The 12,176-nt window shown below is 44.7% G+C and overlaps 1 pseudogene; it reads left to right on the forward strand.

The window, feature by feature from the left end:
- Positions 1 to 9,386: 9,386 nt before the first annotated feature.
- On the forward strand, positions 9,387 to 9,916 carry LOC109749814 (pathogenesis-related protein PRMS-like; annotated as a pseudogene).
- Positions 9,917 to 12,176: the final 2,260 nt, after the last annotated feature.

The following is a 12,176-nucleotide window of genomic DNA, read 5'->3' on the forward strand; positions in this document are numbered from 1 at the left end:
AGTGTGTTCCGCAGATGGTGAAGTACATCCAAGGCCTTTATAAGTATGTGGCCTAACCATCTGATGTGAAGATATGGGGTGTACATTTTGGGGAATGTGAAGCTACTCTAGTCTATGTCTATGCCAATGTTAAGAACTGTAGTTATGCTACTAGAACCTTTAATGCTAAGTTATGAACTAAGTTGTAATGACTGTTCTGCCTGTATTTGAACCTCTTCTGCTATGTTATGGAGTCAGTGATAAGCACTGCTGGAGTATGCTATGTGTCTTTTTATGTTTAAAAGGTAGTTATGTTTATTAGTGCTTTGTACCTGGGCTTTGTGGCCCAGTTATATTTACAAACCTAGGCCTACTCCACCCACCCTCCACTGCTCATAAATAGCCTACTCCACCCACCCTCCTCCCTCCAGAACACAGCCGCCACACCCCACCTCTAGAAACCCTAGATGGATCCAGAGCTTGGGGAGGTGACAGATGAGGAAGAGGAGGCAGTGCAGGCAGTGGATGTGAGGAGGCAAAGGGCTCGCCCTGCAGTGCAGGTAGTGGAGTGGGAGCTGGAGTTCAAGAGGAGGCTGGCAGAGAAGATCTTGGAGAAGTGCAACTCAGATGAGTTCACAGTTCTTGTCCCTGGCGGCAGGCGCAAGAGCTCAGGGAAGATCATCAGGTGGGCTAGGAGACAGGCAGTACTCGCTCCTCACCCTTCTACCAGAGCAAAGTGGTGTCGTTTCTTCGCTCGTTACGATTGAGAGTTGTTGGTAGTAGTTTTTTTAAGTATGAATGAGAGTCTGAGCTATGTATCCCTTCCATTTATGTACAACTCTTTGTATGAAAGAAAGTTTGGATGGTGGAATCTATGAATGTTTGAATAAATGAATCAATTTTTGCATAAGTGTTGTCTAAATCTACCCAGAAGTCATAAACACTCAGGTTTCATAATGCAACCACTTAGGTTTCAGCAAGCAAATACACAGGTTTCATAAATGCAAACACTCAGGTTTCAGGAAGCAAATACATAGGTTTCATAATGCTAACACTCAAGTTTCAGCAAGCAAATACATAGGTTTAAGGTTGCAAACACTTAGGTTTCAGCACTCATACAACAAGACAACTTTCTCAAATGTTGGAATCTTCAGTAGTTACCACTAGCTGTGAAATATGCCTTCCACTTTCCAGTTGGCTTCCTAACCCTCTTGGACCCAATCTCCATCTCAGAGTTGGCAGCTTGCCTTGGAGCATTGAAAACTGTGTACCCTCTGCTAGCTGTTGATGCTCTGGTGTTCTTTGCTAGAGAAGCAATGGATGACCTTGTGTTCTTGGCTGGTGAAGATGTGCTAGGAGCCCCTGTCTTCTTGGTTGCTTTGGTCTTCTTGGCAGGTGCTGATGTGGCTAGTGCTGGAGTAGCAGAAGCAGCTCCCTTGTTCCTCTTTGCTGGTCCTGGAGTAGTTGTGGCTGTTGCAGGCCTCTTCCTAGCTATATGGCTGGTGCTGATGGTGCTGATGGTGGTGGTGGGGGTGGGGTGGGGGTGCAACCACACCTGTAGAAGCTCTGGTAGATGAAGAGTAGTCTGACCTATTCTCCTGCACATTTAACAAAGCAAATTATAATTAAACCACCTAGCCTATGAAACAGAAGTTTCTTTATCAATAAGTATACCTGGTGATTATTCTTTCTCATCTGCAGTTTGGGTTTCAGTGGAACACCACAAGTGGTATATCTGTGACCTTGCATATTGCAATTGCTACAGGTCACTGTCCCAATTCTTGATGTATCCTTCTTGGCAGGCACCTCAAAATGTCCTTTCCTCCTAGCTGTCTGCTTTTTACCCTTCTTTTCTTTGAATACTGGAGGAGATATGTCATCCCCCATGGTGTGTGGCCAACAATCAGGGCCTGGAACAGGGTATATAATATGCTTGTAGGTTTCACAGTAGAGGGGCTTCTTGAAGAACTCATGGACAAAATCTTCAGGGTGTAGCTTCACCTTCTGCATTGCTGCTATAGCATGACTACATGGAACAGCTGTCATATCCCACCTCCTCCAGTCACAAGTGTAGTTGTTTAGGTTTACACAGTAGGTCTTTTCTGAACTACTTGTAACTTGCCAAATTCCTGGTCCAGCCATATATGCATCACAATATTTTGCCCACTTCTTAGCTTCCTCCAATATCTCAGAGTAAGTGGGTGTGATATCCCACTTACATGTCTCTGTCTTCTCCCTAATCTTCTGAAACTTGATCATGAGTTTTGTCCTCATTCCTTCAAGCATTGTCCTTATGGGCTTGTTCCTAACATCCAGAATCATCCTGTTGAAAACTTCACTAAGATTGTTTACAATAAGGTCTGTCTTGCATATAGTATCCATTCTATGCCTGGCCCAAGTATGGACTGGTATGTTGGACAACCACTTCCATGCCTCCTCACTCTCTTTCTTCAATGCTTCCATGCCCAGATCCTGCCCATGCTTAGTGAAAGAATATGCAGCCTGGTCTAGATGTTTTTTCAATTCATCCCCTCTAAACCCAGTTGATTGGAAGTTGGCATATATGTGTCTTAAACAAAATCTTTGAGGGGAATCAGGAAATACATCCTCTATTGCATTGAGCAGACCCTGTTCATTGATTTTGTATTAATAACTAGTGAAGTAAGTAGAGAAAGGAAAAGCAGTACATAGTGCAAGGAAAAGCAGTACATAGTGAAAGGAAAATCAGTCAAATCATGAAGAGTAGTTGTACCTTTTGCCTGTCTGACATAATTGTGTAGGGCCCAAACTTGTTGCCACTACCAATTACTGTCCTTAACTGTGTAAGAAACCAAGTCCAACTATATGTCTCCTCCATATCAACAACACCAAATGCAATAGGGAAGATGTTGTTGTTGCCATCCCTCCCTGTTGCTGCCAGGATTTGCTGCCCAGTGCTTAGTTTGATGAAGCATCCATCAAGACCTGCATTTTAAGCCATTAGTAAGCAGCAACATGTAATGCAATCCCTATTTAAGCACTATACAGACTAGATTTACCTATGAAAGGCCTGCAACCATTTAGGAACCCCTCCTTACAAGCAAACAGACAATAAAACATGTAATGAAACCTTGGGGTAGGTGCTGGGTGGAGTTCAAATTCCTTTGTTGTCACAACACACCTACTACCAGGGTTTGTGTCCAAAACACACTACAGATAGTCTCTTAACCTGCAGTATTGTGTCTTGTGATCCCCTTGCACAACATCAACTACTTTCCTCCTTGCCCTGTAGGCCAAACTTTTTGGAACATGTACTCCAAATTTCTTTTTTGTATAACTCAGTATAGTCTCAACACCTGCACCAGGATTGGATCTTACAGTATCCTCAACAGCCTTTGCAACCCACTTCATGGTAACCTTTGTGTTCTCTCCACTTGCTCCACAGGTGTGATCAAGATTCATCTTCTTGATGCTAAAGGTTGACTCATGGGCAATCTTAGAAGTAGTAATATAAAACTCACAACCATGCTTTCTATCTGAGCACCAGGCTATGATCCTACTTGGATCATTCCTATGGTACTCAAAGTTCCTAAGTGTCCTAACATGGTAGTTTCCCAATGCTTCTCTGAACTCTACCACATTCAGAAAGCAGAAATGAATCCTAAACTGTTCATGTGCATCAGGCCTAGAGGAATCATACCATATTCTCTCCTTCTTCTTCTTCAATTTTCTCTTGCTGCCACAAGGCAACCTAGGTGCATCATCTTCTTCATCAGAAATGCCTTCATCACCTGGAAAGCAGAACTCATCAGCTTCTGGCACGAAATCTTCAAACTTTTTGTGATCTGGCTCACTGTGTGATCTGCTTGTTGGGCCTTGTTTCCTCACAGGTATCTTCTGTGCCACAGTTTTCACATGATCTGAAACTTCTTCTTCATCTTCTTCAGAACCATTTGGCTCCTGCCAAAACTCTGAGGGTTCAGAAGCACCCCCAAAATAATGCTCAGCCATCTCTTCCTCTTCCCTGTAGTGCTGACTTGTTCCTTCACCACCTTCATCTTCTCCCCTAGCCCAAGACTTGTATGAAATTTTCTTCCCTCTGTAATCACCCCTGAAAAACTCAAAATCTGAAGAGGATTTGTCCAACTCATCTTCATCTTGATCTTCTGCTTCAATGCCTTCAATTTCCACTGCCTCTTTTCCCTTGTTGAAATTACAGCTTTGTTGTGTGTTAAAATATGGATCAACAGGCACAAGTGGGGGCTGTGAAGAATTTGAGACAGGGAAAAGGACACCTTCTTGGGAAACACTATAAACAATGGGATCACCAACTTGACTAATTGGAATCTGCTCTTCAAGCAAGGTGTGGTCCATGTTTGCATCTGCTGGATTTGGGTCACTAGCCTCTCTCACTGTTATGTTCAATATTTTCTTCTCAGCAAACAAATCTAGCATCTCCTCCACCTTCTCATCACTGTCCAAAACCTCAATCCCCTCCAGCCCCTTACCCTCATCCTTAACATATGACAGATAGGCATCCAACCCATAGCCCTCAAGTTCAATAAGTGCTAACAAAAACAGGTAATTCATTTCTGATAAGGAAAACTTCCTTTCCATGTTGTCTCTACCCTGAAAATGCAGCCTCAATTCCCATACTTCATCATCCAAACTATGCAAAAAAAAGAAACAACACATTCAGATTTCTTCAGACTTTCAAGTTCAAAAGTATGCAACAGTTTCACTTGCACAACATATCATCCAAACCTAAACCCTAATTCATATATTGAGTACAATGTATACATAATAATATACCAAAGAACTAATTCATTAACAATATAAGAAACAAATCCTAACCCTAGTTCATAAATAAACTAAGAAAAATAATTAAAACAATTCATAAATTACTCCACGCCACCAAGTGAGGAGGCCCACTGGTGCCCGCCTTCTGGATCCGCGTGGATGCATTTGGCCACTGCCCTGGCCGCGCGGAACGCCAGCGACATCTGGACCTCCTGCGTCGGTGGCCCAGACGAGCGCTGGGTCAGGAAACTTGCGCTGCCTAGCCACTTGTTGACCTCGGAGTGAGCACCGCCCTCGCCGCTGGCTGTCGGCCCAGGCTCGCCGTCGTCCTTCTTCTTCGCCGCCGCCATCGTCGGGGGAGACAGAGAGCACGGGGGGAACGAGGAGCGAGAGAGAGATGCTGCCGACAGAGAGAGAACGGCAGCGAGCGAGCGGGTGCGGTCCGACCGCACCGGTCGGTCCGAATAACGGCCGTTAACGGCCTCGCCGTCACGCACGGCGCTGATGTGGCCTGACAGGCGGGCCCGGACCGTCAGAAAACGGTTAAAAACGCTAGCAACGGGCGATTTGGGTTTTTTGAGATAGCCGACGAGAAAAGTGGTAGGTATCAGTCACAAACAAAAAAGTGGTGGTTTTTTGGAACCATAGAACGAAAAGTGGTAGTTTTATGCTATTTACTCTCTAGAGATAGAAATCAAAATTATAGTCATTAAATTTATCACTTTTTCTAATGACAGTGATACAAAAGTTGTCTGACCTCAAGTTGTTCATGCATATTTTTTTGGGTACCTAAACTTGGTACTTGCGTTTATACACAAGCGGTATTTCTTTGATTCACTTAAGAAATGTTCACAAAATGGTTAGTTACATCAAATTATCATAAAAATGTGACAGATGGGCGGAAACATAGATGCCACATGACTGTGGATAATCAGCAGGATCCACAACCCTGTGCCACTCAACTTTGCATATATACTTATGAAAGAGTTAAATTGGAATTGTTGCTACTGGTAAAAGGCTAAAAGCTAATGCTTGATATCAACATGTTCTTGTTTCAGAGTGATTTATCCACACCTTTCTTAATGTTCTTACACTTTTGTATTCTCATGCATGTTAAAACATATTGTCTGATTTGTAATGTTCAATAAACCTCCTCAAAAGTTAGCATATGATCTGTAACCATTGTGAAACAAAGAGTTGTTCTTGCATAGCATCGATCAATTAAAAATAGAAGGTTCAAAGTGAACCCCAATTTACTAGCTTGTCATCTTCTAGCAATTTTTTTATTCAAATGGGGTTTTCATTATGTCATCATGGGTTTACATTTTGCACCAATAAGGTGTGATACAAGTGCCAGCTTGGGTTTGGCCAGAACTAATTCGTATGTCCCCATTGCCTAGAGCTTGAGCTGAAGGATGCAGCGCTTCCTATAATGGACGACATTAACATTGCCAACTTCATGCATGACTTTGGTCACCTACTCAGATAGGTAGCCATTCCTAGACCTGGTCCCCGGCATGGCTCGACATGACACAACCCATCTCTAGTTGTGTCATTTGTAGATGCACTCCAACTCACTCCGAGATAGAGAACATGAAGGCAAGACAACAATTCTGCCTCTCCTTCACACTGAGACAACAATTGAACTCTAGGACGGTGAATTCTAAAAGAATCTCTTCTCCGTCTCACCTTCATATGACGAGGTTACTTGGTGAGTTGTTTGAGGATCATGCAATCGCTAATCCCGATGGTTCCCATTCATATGATTGACTCGGATTTCAAACATCGGAAACATATTTCTAACCAAGTGTAAAACATGTGTGCGTTGAATATCTGGTATACCAAAATGAACCTACCAACGAGTAAGCTCTACTCCTCCGTCGATGTGCAACGGCTTCTTTGTGAATCATTGTTCTATCTCTCTTCCCATGTTAAATAGGAACCCTATGTTGTGCAATATATAGCTATTTGATGGATGCTTTCATGAAATTCAATATTGTCATAATGAACACATGGGCGTTTGGGCATTCTTGTATGGTTATGAGCATCCCTCCCCTGGAGCAGTAACTTCCTGATAAACACATTTTTCTCACACCAGCTCACCTTCATGGTGTAGTTTATTTTACAGATTTCTATTTCTGTGCCCCTCAGTCCTTCTCAGTTTTTCCAAGCCAACTCTTTTTGCTTGCTTTTCCCCTCCTCTGTTTTTTCATGACAGGTTTTGGAAGTCGCAACTTTACATAAAGAGGGTGTACTTTACTTGGCAAGAAGCAAGAAGACTTTTTTTGCGAATACGCAAAGATTGTGTATCTTTTCATTGATAAAAGAAGAGTGACAATATGAGATTACAACACACACAGAGCATGTACGCTAAAGGCATGTTCGTGGGTGTTGGAGCTAACAGATCAAGGGGTTGCTCATCCCCAAAAAACAAAAAGGCCAACTCTCGTGGAAGCAAGAAGACTTTGTCATTTTGTTTGGTGCTCAACATGTTTCTTATGCAACTTTGTTTACCAAATTTATTAAAAGATGAAACAAAATGTTTTAGACCCTTAAGTTGTTCCATGGTTACATTTGGTGTCCCAACTTATTTCCTATACATTTTTGTCCTTGTGTTCCTCAAATTTGCGAGTTTGAACTGTCTGAATTAGGGGATGGGGTAGCCTTGGATGTGTTCGTGGACATTTGAGACTATTCGTTTAAAGATAGCTTGGAGATGTCCTTAGGTCTGAGATGCCCCAAAAGTCATATTTAAGGGGGGAAATTGGTTTGGGGTATTAACCCTTAGCTAGCATATCCCTCAAACATTAATCCTTCAAAATTATAGTTTTTTATCCCAAAAAGGCACCATGTAGCTAGTTTTTGCTCCAAGAAGGGCAACTCTCGGCAAAAATTGGGATATCGCGCTGCCCCTCTCGGCATCTAGCCGCGCCGCCAAAGAGCCCTGGATGTCGGAATCAGTATGTGCAGCCCCCCTCTCACAGCCCTACCATCCCCTTCTCTTTCGTCGATGGTGCCAAAATCAACCCGATTCGTTGCCGACATCTTCGCAAAGCTTCAGTCTATCGATGGTCACAAATTAAGTCACATGAGCTTCGGAAAGCAGTAGTAGCCCCGTGTTTGAGCCCACGCCGGTCGACGACATCGGAATGGGCCTTCTTCACTGCCATCATTGCTGATCTCTCCACCATTCCTATTAGCTCGGCCATGAGGACTCCGTCGTGGCCTATGCATTTCGGCGAATCATCGCGTTGCAGCAGCTTCTTCATCGAGTCTGCCCACAAATCGCACACCACCGGTGGTGATGCCATCCGAAATCGGCAAGGCATAACACAAAACCCCTCCATGTTTGCAATTTGGTATACGATTCCCGTTGCTCAGAACATTACACACACAGAGAGGATTCTCTTGCAGCACATGGATATGGATAAAGCTTTACATAAACTAGATGCTAGACTACTAGTATCGAGAAGCTAGATGATGCGCTGATAGAATCATGCAAGAAGCAAGTCCAAATCTGTGAGATGCAAGCCTAGAGAAGGAAATTTAAAAACCTTCACCGTGCACTCCTAACTTCTATAATGATTTGGTTCATACTCCTTGGATCAATAGCAATGGTTCTTCTTGGGCGAGCCATTGCGTTGATGATGTTCTTAGTGTCAGCAATTAGCTAGAGAAACTATTGCATTCTTAGTAATTCCACTCTGGATCGGCAGCAATGGTTATTAATGCGCAACATTATATTTGATTTGTATCATAGATCAAGTTTTGAATAAAATATGTTATGAAAATATATTTTTTTAGGACTAAGTGTTTGGGGATCTGCTAGGTGAAGAAAAGATTAATTCTTTAAAAGATACAGCTTTTTAAGGATAGAGAGTAGGATGCGGGATTAATGTTTAGAGGGTCTGCTAGAGATGCCCTTAATTACCACTCCGAAACGGCCGATCAAATTTAGGGTGTGTTCGGTTTCTCTCTGCTCCTCAACTTCAATCCCGGAGATGGTGGAGCGGCGCCGAACGCTCAAGCTCCACGGAGCTGAAAACGCGGAGTGGAGCCGGTTGCAGTGCGGTTATGCGGAGCGGCTGTTTCCCACATCTTAGATCTTCAAAATCATGGAGTTGATAAAATTTACAAAGGAACTGCCGCCACCAAGTGAAAAAGGTTCAGAGTGGCCACATGACTCGCTCGTATCTGTTTGATCCACCCACCGCGAGTGAATCAGGAGCGGAGCTGTGGGTCGAACAGTTCTTTCCTAGGGCTATTTTTTACAAGGAGCAGCATTTCAGGAGAAGGAGCCGGAGTCAAGGATTTGAAGGAGCCAGACCATTTCCGAAGAGGCTCTTAGTATTTCAATTGTCCTCACTTTTTTTTTGTTACCGAAGGAAGGTCAGTTGTGCAATATAAAGGAAGTCGTATCATGTTAATTCTCGGTAGCAGTGAATTTGCGATTAATTTCGGAGATGAACGCTTCATGTTAATTCTCCGAAGTCCAAACTGACGCATACGCAGCACACTTCCATCCAAAACGCTTCTGCAAGTTAACCCCTCGTGTTGTCCTATATAAGCATGCCAATTCCTCTAAAACCTCACCAAATCAACTGAGCTCAGAGTCACAGATGCAACATATGACCATGTCTCCTTCCATCTGCCTCGCCATCTTGTTGCTTGCACTGGTCTCGCCTTCGCCCTCATCAACAACAACGGCGTCGCCGTCGCGGCCCCTAGCGTGCGCACGGCGACGCAGTTCCTGCAGGCGCACAACGACGCGCGCCGCGAGGTCGGCGTGGCACCCCTGACGTGGGACCCGTCGCTGGAGGTGGACGCCAATAGATACGCGGGCCGGCTTGGTATCCGCTGCAAGCTGGAGCCACTGAAGTGGGAAACCCCGCCGGTCTACGGGCAGAACACCTACTGGGGCAGTGGGTACAACGATGGCGCCGCCGTCACTGGCTCGTGGGTGTCCCAGCGGCAGTGGTACGACCACCGCGCCAACGCGTGCGCGCCCGGCAAGGTATGCTGGTCCTACACGCAGGTGGTGTGGAACACCACGCAAGTCCTCGGCTGCGCCCGCCGCACCTGCCGGAACAGCCGCGACACCGTGGCTGTTTGCAGGTACTTCCCTGCCGGCAACAACCCCGGCGTTCCGCCATACTGAGTACTAGTACATCTATACGGAAGCTACATCAGGAAACAAGGCGTTTGGTCCGGAGGTTTTATGGGAAATTTGGATTACACTGTGACTGAAGTTGTCTCTTACTTTACTTCTTTTCGTTTAGTTGGCCACATGTGCACCCAACATGTTCTCTTATGCCACCCCCATCCCCGCGCCTCAACCACCGAAAGCCCACAGCCTCACCCGCGTGTGGCTTTGCTAGCACGTGCACACATTCATCTTACACCAGGCCATGAACTCACTAATTTTTTGCTTATTTGTCAGACGAGCACCAGACGAATGGGGCTCTAGGTTGGACAGTGAGTTGATCGCTGTTGGTATGATGAGGCAGAGTTGAAGGCTTTTGACTTCTTTCGTTGCTGAATTAGCAATCTTGGAATTGCTACGTCTAATAAAAGCTAAGTAACATTGCACAGAAAATGTTTTTTATTAACATGTGGAGTCCTAATCGTATCACACCTTCCGGTTACACTTCAACTATCGACTATCTACTAATCGACTAATTCCTAGAATCAGGAGGAGCAGATGTACCAGTTTGCCCAACCATTTTTAGTTGCCCACTGGAAAAGAAACACTAGGATAGCGAATTACTGAATGGGTCCTTCTCCATTTGACCATGATGGTGTTGTTACTCCATGCAAGACACCAGAGCTTTGCAACTGCATATCCTGCTGGTTCCCAGTCCTAGCATGTCTATGGGTATCAATGACACTCACAGAGGAATTCCAATTGAGCACAAATTTTTGTGCATGCATAAACTTAAGAATGACTGGGCTCTACTCTTTGGTTGCCTCAGGTGCCCAATATGATTTGTTTGTGAACTATTGTTCCATCTCTCTTCTCACGCTTAAATAGGAGCATCGTGTGTTGCAACAACCATGGAATGGATGTTTTCTTGAAGTTTAGTACTTCCATAATGGGCACATGGGCATCCATGTATTGCTCAACATCATTCCCTCAATGAAGTGATCGTACTGACTTAGGTTCACACACTATGTTCATTACAACAGAAATTACATGATCAGTCTGCAAGGCTGTTCAGAGTGCTCCCCTAATTTTATTAAGGTTCTTCCTAGCCAAAATGAAGCAACTTCAGAGTTTTGCTTTAAGCATTTCTTTAGTTCCACCAGCGCTAAGCAAGCAGGTGACTGGTCGAACTCTTCGATGCTCATCCCTTGCAACAACAACGTATTTTGTCAGTTTCAAAGCACACAGATTTGAAGCCTCTTGCTGCTTCTAGTTGGGCAACCCATAACGCAGCCATGATGTCGGCGTGGAAAGAATTTAGGAATTCTCCAATTTTCCAGCACCTCAACTTTTTACCACACCTTTGTGGTTCCTGATAATAGCACCCCACCCTTCAGTGCTTCATTCAAAATAAAAAGTGCAATCAATGTTTATTTTTTAGAGTAAGACGCACAACATCATTAATCTCTATGGTTACCTTCCTCCCTGATCATATTCGTCCAATTTCACCATTACCATAAGAACACAACCACCTTGATATTATCATTTTTCAGAGTCCCTATTTCTCTCTCTCTCTCTCACACACACACACACACACACACACACACCACCACCACCACCACCACCACCACAACTCCACAGCCATGAACCCCTTCCCCAACGACCCTGGATGGAGGGCATTTCTCCTTGGGTGCTCACTTGGTGATAGCCCCAAGTTCGCGAAGACCATGGAGGAGGGCTCTCAGTTCAAGAGCATGGACAAGATGCGTAAAGGGGCAGATGTTTTGCTGTTGAAGGCGATGAAGATGGAGTTGAAGAGGCTGATATTTGACCCCGCCAAAGGTGAGAGTCGGTCTATCCTGGTTAGATGGACCAAGTACAGGCTTTTCAAGGCTCCTGATGACCAGTCGGCCGTCGCGCTGGCGTCGACCGCCATCATTCTAGAGGATGAGGAGGAGGAGGAGATGGTGAATGCTGTGAAGGGCGAATCAGTCGAGCCTCGATAAGCTAGCAAAGCCTAAGCGGTGGAGATGGTTGTCAGGGCGCCTGAGCCAGGCACCCGTACACTGCCCTTGGAGGTCGATGATTAAAAGACTCAAGGCTACCGCCACTCCAAGCGCATCCAGGCTAACCACGTCTAGGATGTAAGCTCGAGTTATCCCCTCCCCCATGTGAAAATCGTACTCAATCTCGTTCGAATGGCTTAAATCCCTAATTGGATAAGCCTAAATGGAACCCGGTAGGCAGATTAGATGCCTAGTGCGCGATGCATAAA

Source organism: Aegilops tauschii, chromosome 2, assembly GCF_002575655.3.
Source record: "Aegilops tauschii subsp. strangulata cultivar AL8/78 chromosome 2, Aet v6.0, whole genome shotgun sequence".
NCBI classification, from domain to species: Eukaryota; Viridiplantae; Streptophyta; class Magnoliopsida; order Poales; family Poaceae; genus Aegilops; species Aegilops tauschii.